Source organism: Nothobranchius furzeri, chromosome 16 (genome assembly GCF_043380555.1).
Source record: "Nothobranchius furzeri strain GRZ-AD chromosome 16, NfurGRZ-RIMD1, whole genome shotgun sequence".
NCBI lineage: Eukaryota > Metazoa > Chordata > Actinopteri > Cyprinodontiformes > Nothobranchiidae > Nothobranchius > Nothobranchius furzeri.
In genome coordinates, this window is record NC_091756.1 from 54361341 (window position 1) to 54373402 (window position 12062).

The 12062-nt window shown below is 37.2% G+C and overlaps 1 protein-coding gene across 18 annotated transcripts in view; it reads right to left on the reverse strand.

Moving 5' to 3' along the window:
- The window catches only part of srcin1b (SRC kinase signaling inhibitor 1b), a 185385-nt gene that overhangs the window by 47559 nt on the left and 125764 nt on the right, over positions 1–12062 (reverse strand). The gene's annotated exons all lie outside the window — the stretch shown is intronic.

Genomic DNA, 12062 nt, shown 5'->3' on the forward strand with positions numbered 1-12062 from the left:
CTCGTGTCATCCTGGGTATCTGCATATTTGGGTCCTAAACATCCTCAAAATGTGACACCCGAAACATTTTTAGGAGTAAATTGGAAAGCTACAATAGGGCTGTTAAGGAGGGTAGAATACATTTTATTTCAAATATTATTTCCTCAGCCTCAGGTGATCAACAAGTTCTCTTTAAAACTTTCAGTTCAGTGTTAGAGCCTGTTAATGAAAAAGACTCATTGGAAGCCTCAGTAGAAAACTGAAAAGTTTTGTTCCATTTTTCTGGAAAAAAAGGCAGCTGTGGGATCCTCTTTGGTGCAGTCTCATACAACCTCCTCTTTAACTCCACGTCCTATTGCTGCTGCATTAGACAAATTAGCACTTGTGTCCAATTCAAATTTTTCAGACTTGGTATCTAAACTAAAGCCTGCTGGCTCCCAGTGTGATCCCATGCCAGCTTGGTTTTTTAAGTATGTTTTTACTGTTTTAGTCCCTGTGATTTTAACTCATAAATAGTAGCTTTTCCTCCTGCACATTTCCACAGGAGCTGAAAAATGCAGCTGTAAAGCCACTATTTAAGAAAGTGGTGTTGGACTCATGAGATTTAGCTAATTATAGGCCTATCTCTAATCCCCCCTTTTGTGCAAAAATAATTTAAAGTATTGTAAATAAACAACTGTCTATATTCCTGAACGACCATGATATCATAGAGGCCCTGCAGTCAGGGTTTAGAACCAGCCACAGCACTGAAACACTTTTGTTAAGGGTACTAAATTGTATATTTTTAGCTACAGATGATGGGGATGCTGTGGTTTTTTTGCTTCTGGATCTTATGGTGACCTTTGATACAGTAGCCCACCAGGTCCTATTTGACCGTTTAGAACAATTGGTAGGGTTCTCTGGAAATGCCTTGCAGTGGATGAGATCTTACCTATCAGATAGGTCTTTTGTGTCTCTATGGGGACTTGTTCATCTGAGGATGCTCCTCTGAAATGGGGGGTTCCTTAGGTCCTTTGCTTTTCTCTATCTACCTGCTCCCCTTGGGAATCTTGTTTTGGAAGCACAATGTAAACTTCCATTTGTATGCTGATGACTTTCAAATTTATTTGCCACTAAATCGGGGGTTTCTGGGTACGATTCAGCCTCTGGTGAACTGTGTCAAATGAGGTACATTCTTGGATGGCAGCCAACATCCTGTGTTTTATTGACAACAAGACAGAGGTCACAGTTTTTACTCGTAATGACTGCCAGCCTCATGGTGTGGACCTCATGTCACTGGGCCCATTGGAACAGACTGACTCCTTGTCATTTGACACCCAAGTGACTGCAGCAGTGAGATCCTGCTTTTTTCAGCTACGACGCCTAACTAAAATCAAGTCAATGATTTTGAGGAAGGATTTATAGACTTTGACACATCAAATGTGACATATGAAGGCTGGATTACTACCATTCCCTGTGTGCAGGAATGACTCAATATGCAACTGCTGTACTGTAGATGGTGCGAAATGCTGCAAAAAGGTTCAACTATGGGGTAAAATGGTGGGAGCACATATCTCCAGTCCTTAATGAGCTGCAGTGTTCGCCTGTAAAGCATAGCATTGAAATGAAAGTCCTGGTTTCTGTTATCCAGGCGTTTGCTGGAACAACACCACCTTGTAGATCGTTTAATACGGTATGTTCCTACTCGACCTCTCCACTCTGCAGATAAGGATTTATGGGTTGAGCCTTGGTTCAACTGTAGGTCTCAAGGGGAGCATGCCTTTACAATACTGGCTCCAAGACTATGGAACAAACTCCCACTAGATTTTAAACAATCAACTGTCTGGAGTTTTAAAGCTAAACTGAAGCAGTATAAAAAATCTAGTTAATTTTAGACTTTTTTGGCTTTATTGTTATTTTCTTTTGGCTATATTATTGTAATGTTTTTATTTTTTTACTTTTATAGTTTTTACTAGAGGTGTCATATGATCATCTATGTTCTTGACCAATATTCTTAATTTATCCACTATTTGGTATCTCCACACTCCTGACTCCTCTGAAGACACAAAACTGCTTATCTAAATCTTTTTAATAAAGTTATCTCACTCAGTGACTTTCTAACTTACAAGGTATTACAATAACTTACAGTATGACAAAAGGAGCACTACCACAACTTAAAAATAAATAAGCAAAAACTAAACTAAAATAAAATAAAATAATAGAAAGTAAAATGAATCAAATATAATAAATTGTGTTATATTAACAAAAATACTTTCACGTAAATATTCAATAATCACTTATAAACAAACCACACAAATGGCACAATAAATTTGTACAGAGACTAATTATTAGAAAGAGGAATTTATGATAAAATTAATTTTGGTCTAAATGATACTACAATAATATATTCAAAAACAAATTATTAGACCGATACAGGTGGGTATTAAATGTTCATAGACCAGGGCCCTCATTTATCAAACGTACTGATGCACAGATCCGTGCATATGTCATGCATAGGAACATTTCTACGCATTGCGTGGCGTTTATCATTTTGTACATTCACAAATTTAGAAACATCCCTGACCATGCGTATGCACAATTATCTAGTGGCTGAATGGGGGAACCTCAGTAGTAAAGGTCTCTGAGTCATCCACGCGTGTTCCTCAGCCACAAATTATACTTGCCAAGTGTGTAATTATGTTGTTGGAAAAACATATTTTTCACATAATTGCTGCTACAACAATAAAAGAGATGTGACCAACGGGAGTCTGACATTATATCATGACTAATCTGTGTTATTGGAGCATTTAACAGCATTCACACTGTGGGAATGCATCCTCCGTGAGCGCTCTGATCTCAAAGGAAATCCTTCTATGCTGTAATTTGGGACCCTTTTTGATGCAAATGACAAACCACACCAATCTGATTCTAGCTCATATTTCATCTTACAACTACAAGAACCCCCAAGAACTATCTTCTGTTCCTTGATCATAGACGCCGCATTGCCAAGATGACCAGACTGACAGCTCAAGTTTCCAAATAAAACTAATTCCAAACAGAATGATTCATTAAATGTAAATTTCGTGTTTAGGGACCGTTAAACAACACTTAATAAATATTTATAAGATGTAATGAATTATATAAATATGATTAATCAATTTTATTGAAATTTAAGGGTTTGAATTAACATGACTTTTAGTTCTTCTGTTACTTGTTCAGGGATTCAAACCCTCCTTATTTAATTAAGATGGAGTATGAAATTCAGAAATATAGTTTTTATAAAAATCAGTTTATTATACTATGTTCCTATGAAAATCAAACAAACAAATCATGAGAAACAAGGGTTTAACAAACTATAACTGAATAAATTAAGCGATGTAATGAAAGTGAGGTGTAGTGGAAGCTTTGTTAAGCGTGTTAAGAAATTAGTGGTGTCTGGGCTTAAAATGAATTTAGTTTCGCTTATTGGGTATAGCAATCGTATCAATTAATAAAAGGTGCTCATCCAACGCAGAGCACAAACTGACTTTTGTCTTGGAGGTTCTTGGTGGTACGATGAAGAGAAGCCCTTTGTCCGATGGAGTGGAGGAGGAGGTTTTAGGCTTCTGGAATTCTAAAGGCCATAGCCACCTTTTGGAGGTCAACAGTTTGTCCGTAAGATACCCCAGGTCTTTTGCTGAGGACGTTTCACGTCAAATGAGTTATGGTGTTGGAGGAAGCAATTTTTGCATCTAATCGCAAATAGCTGCTAAAGATGTTAGCTTTGAGAGGTGGATGGCATTCAAAGCTTTTCCTGAGCCAGCCTGGCCAGTGGCTGTTCAGAGGCAGAACTGATGTTCTCAAAGATTGTTGCCATAGTTACAGTCTCTAGTTGAAAAACTCAGACAAGTCTTTTTTTTTAACCGTGTCCTGTCTGGCTGTGAAGCAAACAGAATTGATGTCTGAATGCTGGTGACAACCCTTACATATTTACAGACACCCCTATCTTTCCACAAAAGCTTGAGGGTTTATAATTTTAAATGTGTTTTAAAAAGTATATTATATCCAAAATTATGTATGGTGAATATTTTAACCTTAATCATAATATGATTTTGGAAGTATGAATGATTGGTTAACCATTTCAGAATCGTCAAATGTGATTGAAAGAATACAATATCTAGTATTTATAAAACAATGAACATTTATGTTTTAGCTTGGACTGTACCATTAAAGATTTTAACTAGAACACTTAGATTCAACATACAGTGATCCCTCGCTACTTCGCGGTTCGTTTATCGCGGATTCACGACTTCGCGGATTTTTTTTTCTTTGGAGCCTTATTCAAGGGAAATTCGCCGATTCGCGTTATTTTTCACCGATTCACGGTATTTTTCTATGCGAAATATCAAGAAATTCCTGGGTTTTTTTTCATCAATTTCATCATAAAACGTACATTAAAGGGTGGTTTGTTAACAGTACTATGTAAAGGGAGGGTTTTAAAAGTCCGAATACTATACGTACCTGTTAAATAAATACTGTAAATATGGTGTCCCTACTTCGCGGATTTTCACCTATCGCGGCCAGGTCTGGAACGCATCTACCACGATAAACGAGGGATCACTGTATTTAAATTGAACAAAATATGATCAAACATAATTTTGGTACATTTTAGTTAGAAAGCTGACACTTCTCTCTGTGAGCACAGAGAGATAATATAGATAGAAAGCAGTTCTGATATCTTAAAGAAGTCAGGAAGTCTGTAGATTAAAGGAGTAATAGAACAGAACAGGACATCCAGAGATCTTGACATGACCTGTAAATAAAAGTTAGTTTCTGGTGCATGATGAAGAAAACATGGCTGTTTTGTTATGTTACATAAATGACAACCCGTTAATCCGTGATTTATCAAATTATTTTTTTTTTAATTTATTTCTGACGGGAACCATTCCTCTGTTCCGACTGCGTTTATAATAGGGATTGAAGCAAAAAATTCTCATCTGACTGAAAATCATTGTGTGTGTGTGTGTGTGTGCAGGGGGGCTAACTTTGTTTAAACTAGTTATTTAAGCTGTTTCTATAATAAGCTGCTTTGGCATTCCTAGTTTGAGTTGTGCAGTCATTTATCAGTTTCTTATACAGGGTATCTGCAGGTTTAAGGGAGCCAAATTTAAGACTTTTTAAGACCTTTTTAAAGCCACTTTGACCAAATTTAAGCTATTTTCTTTAATTAAATTTTAACTATAATTTCCAGCTATTGCCTGGAACCGGTGCTAACCACGTTGCGAAAGTGGGATTAGCCATCCAGTTACCATAAAAGTTGCAAGTCCCCATGGCGCAATCTCCCACTAGCTTAAACAGCAAATGTGCTCATCTAAAAAAAAACCTTTCATAACCAACTGAATGTGTATGGTTCCGCTTACGCCAACATCGTACACAAAAAATGCTGAACACTAAATAGAAATTCATGAAAATTGAAATAAAATAATCTTGTTTATTGGTTCTTTGGTAATTTAAGACCTTTGGAAACTGTATTTAAGGATTATTATTAATTTTTAAGGATTTTTAAGGCCTTAAATTTGGAAAAGCAAATTTAAGACTTTTTAAGACTTTTTAAGGACCCGCGGATACCCTGTTATACTTACACCAGTCCACATGATTACCAGCCAATTGACCAGTGTTCTATACTTTGTCACGTTGTTTGTAAAGGGCGATGAGTTGACTACTGATCCATGGAAGGTGATTGCCCATGACTTCAACACTAATCCAAGGAGCATGTTTATCAAGAACACTGAGAAATTTAGAATAGAAATATTTCCAAGCACTATCTAGGTCAGGTAATAACAAGAGTCTATCCCAGTTAATCAACTGTAAGTCATGGAGATAGAACTCATTACTAAAATGATGTAAGTCATGTAACCTAATGATTTTAGGAGGAGTCTAGAGAATCTAAATTTTCCAGTTACAGTATGTAACTGAGTTGTTGCTAAAACAATCTGGTAGAACCCCTGAATCAACAATCCTGCTGGGTGAGTAACTAAAATCCAGTCAATAAGAGAAGAACAACTAGCACCAAATCAGGTTGGAGCAGGAATCAGTTGAGTGACATTTGAGCCGTTTAAAAGGTTAAGTTCATTAAGGGTTGATTGATCGAGCCAGTTTCAGTTAAAGTGTCCCAACAAAATAGGTTCCTTAGCAGTACCTTATGACTGAACAGTGGCAATAATATTTTTCACAGCTTCATTTTTAGCAAAGAAGAAGGTGGCAGATAAATGTTCCCAACTATGACATACTTGTTGGCATTAAATATAACCTCAATGAAGATGACCTGTGAAGGTTTCACTGACGGAACTACAACCACTTGGGACTGGAACAAACATAAGTAGCAATCCCACCCTCCCTCCCATGTCTCTCAGCATGAAATAGGTTAAAATTATCCAAATTAACTGCATTATTAGAGACAGAATCGTTTAACCAGGTCTCCGAAAGGGTAATTATTTTTGGTTCATTCTAACTAAACCAATCTTTTTTTTAATCAATCTTTAGAAGAAGACTTCTGATATTGAGAGGAATTATATTTAGACCTTTACCCATAACAGAAGTGCCAAGCCCTAAGAAAAAAATATTGAGATCAAACAGGAAAAAGTCCAAAAAAGGTTTTTGCGTCAAAAGAAAAAAAAAGCGAACAAAAAAAAGTAAAACTAAATAAAATAAAAAACAAAGCCATTATTGCAGATGGTGTTATACCGAGAGCATACCATAGTCCAACCTTGACTAATTTTATGCTAACCGCTATTAAAGAAGACAAAAATAAATCCAAAGAACAATTAGAGAAGGTTCAGTTAGGCAGCAGAATATGAATAAATAAAAGTGACCTAGTGATAATAAAACTTTAATGGTAAGCAATTTTCATTATTAAAATAGAAGGTGAAGGTGAAAACATCAGGGAAAATTCAATCTAAACACCACCAAAAATAACAAGTTCCTCCTCCACTGATCACAAAATGGGTCATTATGGTGTTAGGGAAAAAAAATGAAAACAGCCCACCAACCTTATAACTAGAAGTGGCTATCTTTAGTGCTCCACAGAATTAATGATTACAACAGGATCCAGGGAGCCCAGATATTTTGCTTCCTCTGCTAAGTCCGAGAAAAAAATTGTTCAGATCCATGGATCAGCTTAATGTTGGCTGGATATAGCAAGAACACTTTCAGACCCAATGCACAAGGACGATTTAAAGTAGGAAAACAACACCATCTGTTTCATGCGGTGTCATCACTATAATCCATGGCTAAACAAATGATCCTCCCAGCAACCGTCACCTGAGTACTCCTGGACTGCGTCAAGAAAATGACTAGCATAGCGCATGGCGAAGCCGAGCCTCAACTGGGTCCAACAAGGCAAGCACGAACAACGTCAGGAGGAGAAGCCACACATCATGGGCACGTTGAAGTGGACCAGCTACTTGTTTATATTATTAGTCTTTAATCCATATACGTTATCAGATGAGACTGTGGCGGAGGGAGAAACAATAAATAGACAGAATATGCAAGTCTAAATGACACTGAAACAGGTTGTGTTTTATATATCTTTAAACAGCAAACTCTTGGTATTATGTGATAAAAAATGCTCTGGGAAATCTTTTTAAAAGCTATGCATCCAGTCCTTAATATAACCCTACTTAAGCTCAGGGAAAAAAAACTGTTACACAAACAAATGTTCTGACCTGTAGAACACTGCTTATGCATGGCTCCACTCCTATTACCCACAGCATGACATCTAAAATTGTGGAAAAGGTAAAAGGAGGAGCAGTACATTTTGGGGTCTTTTTCTTGTTAGAATTAAGCATTTGAATGCAAACAGCCCTCCTGTACGGAACAGTATGACCTCAAAATTTGTGAAAAATGTTACGAAAAAGATAGATTTATCCAGTATTTTTGCGGGCACTTTTGCTTACCAGTGACGTATCGGAATGCAAACAGTATCATCTATAAGATGTATAGGGAGGCTAAGTCACGCCCATCTACTTCCGGCTAATGGGTCCCCGGAAGAACGAAAAAATTTATGCAAGTCTATGGGGCTAAAAAGTCTATTTTCTAATCCGCTTTGCCTTAGGCCCTAGATCACACATATGTTGTACTGCAATTTTAAATTAAAACTAATGATGGGTGTTTTGACCATGCCTGCCACGTACTGTGGGATTTATCAGTTTGTAAAAGTTCATAATTAGCATGACTACAAATCCGACATCGGCATGTTGCATATATGACGTCACCACATAATCTTTTCTCCTGTAGCGTAGCTGGTACTTACAAAATGGCCAGATTTATTGTGCTTTTCTCCACCTGAAGGAAGGATTTGAAGTTCACTGAACCTACAGCAATTTCCCTCCGTATTTCTCTGTCATTGTCGATGACGTCATTTTCGTGACACGCATCTGTAGTTCGGGGCTTATTTTCACACAAATCCTAAAATAACGTTTCCCCCGTTAAAAAAAAAGTGCATTCTTGGTATCAAAATATGTCTTTAAAACTCACGGACAGCATATGTGAAATCCATGGCACACAACAAGCGGAATTAGAAAATAGCGTTTTTAGCCCCAGTGACTTGCATTCATTTTTTTCGTTCTTCCTTGGACTGCCAGACTGCTCCAAACTGCTCCAAAATGGACCATATTTGTCTACTTTTTTAGTGCGTTGTTTGTGCTGATTTATGCAGGTAAAATTATTGTTGGTGCTGCAACTGTTTCTGAGATATTACACGTTTCCAAAATCAAAAAATGGCAATAATTTTAGTGGACATAAATTACATACATTATATTAAGTACAGATTCACAAATCTAATCTTTTTTTTGCAGCTATACATTTAATTTTGTTGTGGCTTAGGAATAGTGACTCTAAAATTGTAAAAATGAGTGAAACATGACTTTGGTAATGAGATCAACACAATTAATATGGCAAATTTATTGAAAGAAAGATATAACCTTCAAGTTTATAGAGGTGAAGCTGACTGAGTTTGAAAAGCAAATATACTTTAGACCAGTGTTTTTCAACCCTGGTCCTCAAAGCACACTGTCCAGGGAGTTTTCAGGTTTTTCCTGCTTCAGCACGCCTGATTTGAATTGATGGTTGATTTACAAGCTTTTGCTGAACTGCAGTCAGCTGAATGAGGCATGTTAAGGCAGGGAGATTACAAAAACATGCAGGGCAGTGTGCCATGAGGACCAGGGTTGAAAAACACTGCTTTAGACTGACAAAGAAAAGAGCACAAAAGTGACTTGATTTGATGATGCAGTATCATCTATAAGATGTATTGGGAGGCTAAGTCACGCCCATCTACTTCCGGCTAATGGGTCCCCGGAAGAACGAAAAAATTTATGCAAGTCTATGGGGCTAAAAACTCTATTTTCAAATCCGCTTTGCCTTAGGCCCTGGATCACACATATGTTGTACTGCAATTTTAAATTAAAACTAATGATGGGTGTTTTGACCATGCCTGCCACGTACTTTGAGATTTATCAGTTTGTAAAAGTTCATAATTAGCATGACTACAAATCCGACATCGGCATGTTGCATATATGACGTCACCACATAATCTTTTCTCCTGTAGCGTAGCTGGTACTTACCAAATGGCCAGATTTATTGTGCTTTTCTCCGCCTGAAGGAAGGATTTGAAGTTCGCTGAACCTACAGCAATTTCCCTCCGTATTTCTCTGTCATTGTCGATGACGTCATTTTCGTGACACGCATCTGTAGTTCGGGGCTTATTTTCACACAAATCCTAAAATAACGTTTCCCCCGTGAAAAAAAAAGTGCATTCTTGGTATCAAAATATGTCTTTAAAACTCACGGACAGCATATGTGAAATCCATGGCACACAACAAGCGGAATTAGAAAATAGCGTTTGTAGCCCCAATGACTTGCATTCATTTTTTTCGTTCTTCCTTGGACTGCCGGACTGCTCCAAACTGCTCCAAAATGGACCATATTTGTCTACTTTTTTAGTGCGTTGTTTGTGCTGATTTATGCAGGTAAAATTATTGTTGGTGCTGCAACTGTTTCTGAGATATTACACGTTTCCAAAATCAAAAAATGGCAATAATTTTAGTGGACATAAATTACATACATTATATTTAGTACAGATTCACAAATCTAATCTTTTTTTTGCAGCTATACATTTAATTTTGTTGTGGCTTAGGAATAGTGACTCTAAAATTGTAAAGTTGAGTGAAACATGACTTTGGTAATGAGATCAACACAATTAATATGGCAAATTTATTGAAAGAAAAATATAACCTTCAAGTTTATAGAGGTGAAGCTGACTGAGTTTGAAAAGCAAATATACGTTAGACCAGTGTTTTTCAACCCTGGTCCTCAAAGCACACTGTCCAGGGAGTTTTCAGGTTTTCAGCACGCCTGATTTGAATTGATGGTTGATTTACAAGCTTTTGCTGAACTGCAGTCAGCTGAATGAGGCATGTTAAAGCAGGGAGAATACAAAAACATGCAGGGCAGTGTGCCATGAGGACCAGGGTTGAAAAACACTGCTTTAGACTGACAAAGAAAAGAGCACAAAAGTGACTTGATTTGATGATGCAGTATCATCTATAAGATGTATTGGAAGGCTAAGTCACGCCCATCTACTTCCGGCTAATGGGTCCCCGGAAGAACGAAAAAATGTATGCAAGTCTATGGGGCTAAAAACTCTATTTTCAAATCCGCTTTGCCTTAGGCCCTGGATCACACATATGTTGTACTGCAATTTTAAATTAAAACTAATGATGGGTGTTTTGACCATGCCTGCCACGTACTTTGAGATTTATCAGTTTGTAAAAGTTCATAATTAGCATGACTACAAATCCGACATCGGCATGTTGCATATATGACGTCACCACATAATCTTTTCTCCTGTAGCGTAGCTGGTACTTACCAAATGGCCAGATTTATTGTGCTTTTCTCCGCCTGAAGGAAGGATTTGAAGTTCGCTGAACCTACAGCAATTTCCCTCCGTATTTCTCTGTCATTGTCGATGACGTCATTTTCGTGACACGCATCTGTAGTTTGGGGCTTATTTTCACACAAATCCTAAAATAACATTTCCCCCGTTAAAAAAAAAAGTGCATTCTTGGTATCAAAATATGTCTTTAAAACTCACGGACAGCATATGTGAAATCCATGGCTCACAACAAGCGGAATTAGAAAATAGCGTTTGTAGCCCCAATGACTTGCATTCATTTTTTTCGTTCTTCCTTGGACTGCCGGACTGCTCCAAAATGGACCATATTTGTCTACTTTTTTAGTGCGTTGTTTGTGCTGATTTATGCAGGTAAAATTATTGTTGGTGCTGCAACTGTTTCTGAGATATTACACGTTTCCAAAATCAAAGAATGGCAATAATTTTAGTGGACATAAATTACATACATTATATTTAGTACAGATTCACAAATCTAATCTTTTTTTTGCAGCTATACATTTAATTTTGTTGTGGCTTAGGAATAGTGACTCTAAAATTGTAAAGTTGAGTGAAACATGACTTTGGTAATGAGATCAACACAATTAATATGGCAAATTTATTGAAAGAAAAATATAACCTTCAAGTTCATAGAGGTGAAGCTGACTGAGTTTGAAAAGCAAATATACTTTAGACCAGTGTTTTTCAACCCTGGTCCTCAAAGCACACTGTCCAGGGAGTTTTCAGGTTGTCCCTGCTTCAGCACGCCTGATTTGAATTGATGGTTGATTTACAAGCTTTTGCTGAACTGCAGTCAGCTGAATGAGGCGTGTTAAGGCAGGGAGAATACAAAAACATGCAGGGCAGTGTGCCTTGAGGACCAGGGTTGAAAAACACTGCTTTAGACTGACAAAGAAAAGAACACAAAAGTGACTTGATTTGATGATGTCATCATGCAAAAATAAAACTCGTAATATCTCAGACACCGTTCCAGCACAAACGTCAATTTTACCTGCACAAATCAGCACAAACAAAGCACTTAAAAAGTAGACTAATATGGTCCATTTCGGAGCAGTTTGGAGCAGTCCGGGGGGACGGTGAACTCTGAATGACCTAAAAGTTTAATATCTCAGAAACCGTTTGCAGCACAAACATCAATTTTACCTGCACAAATCAG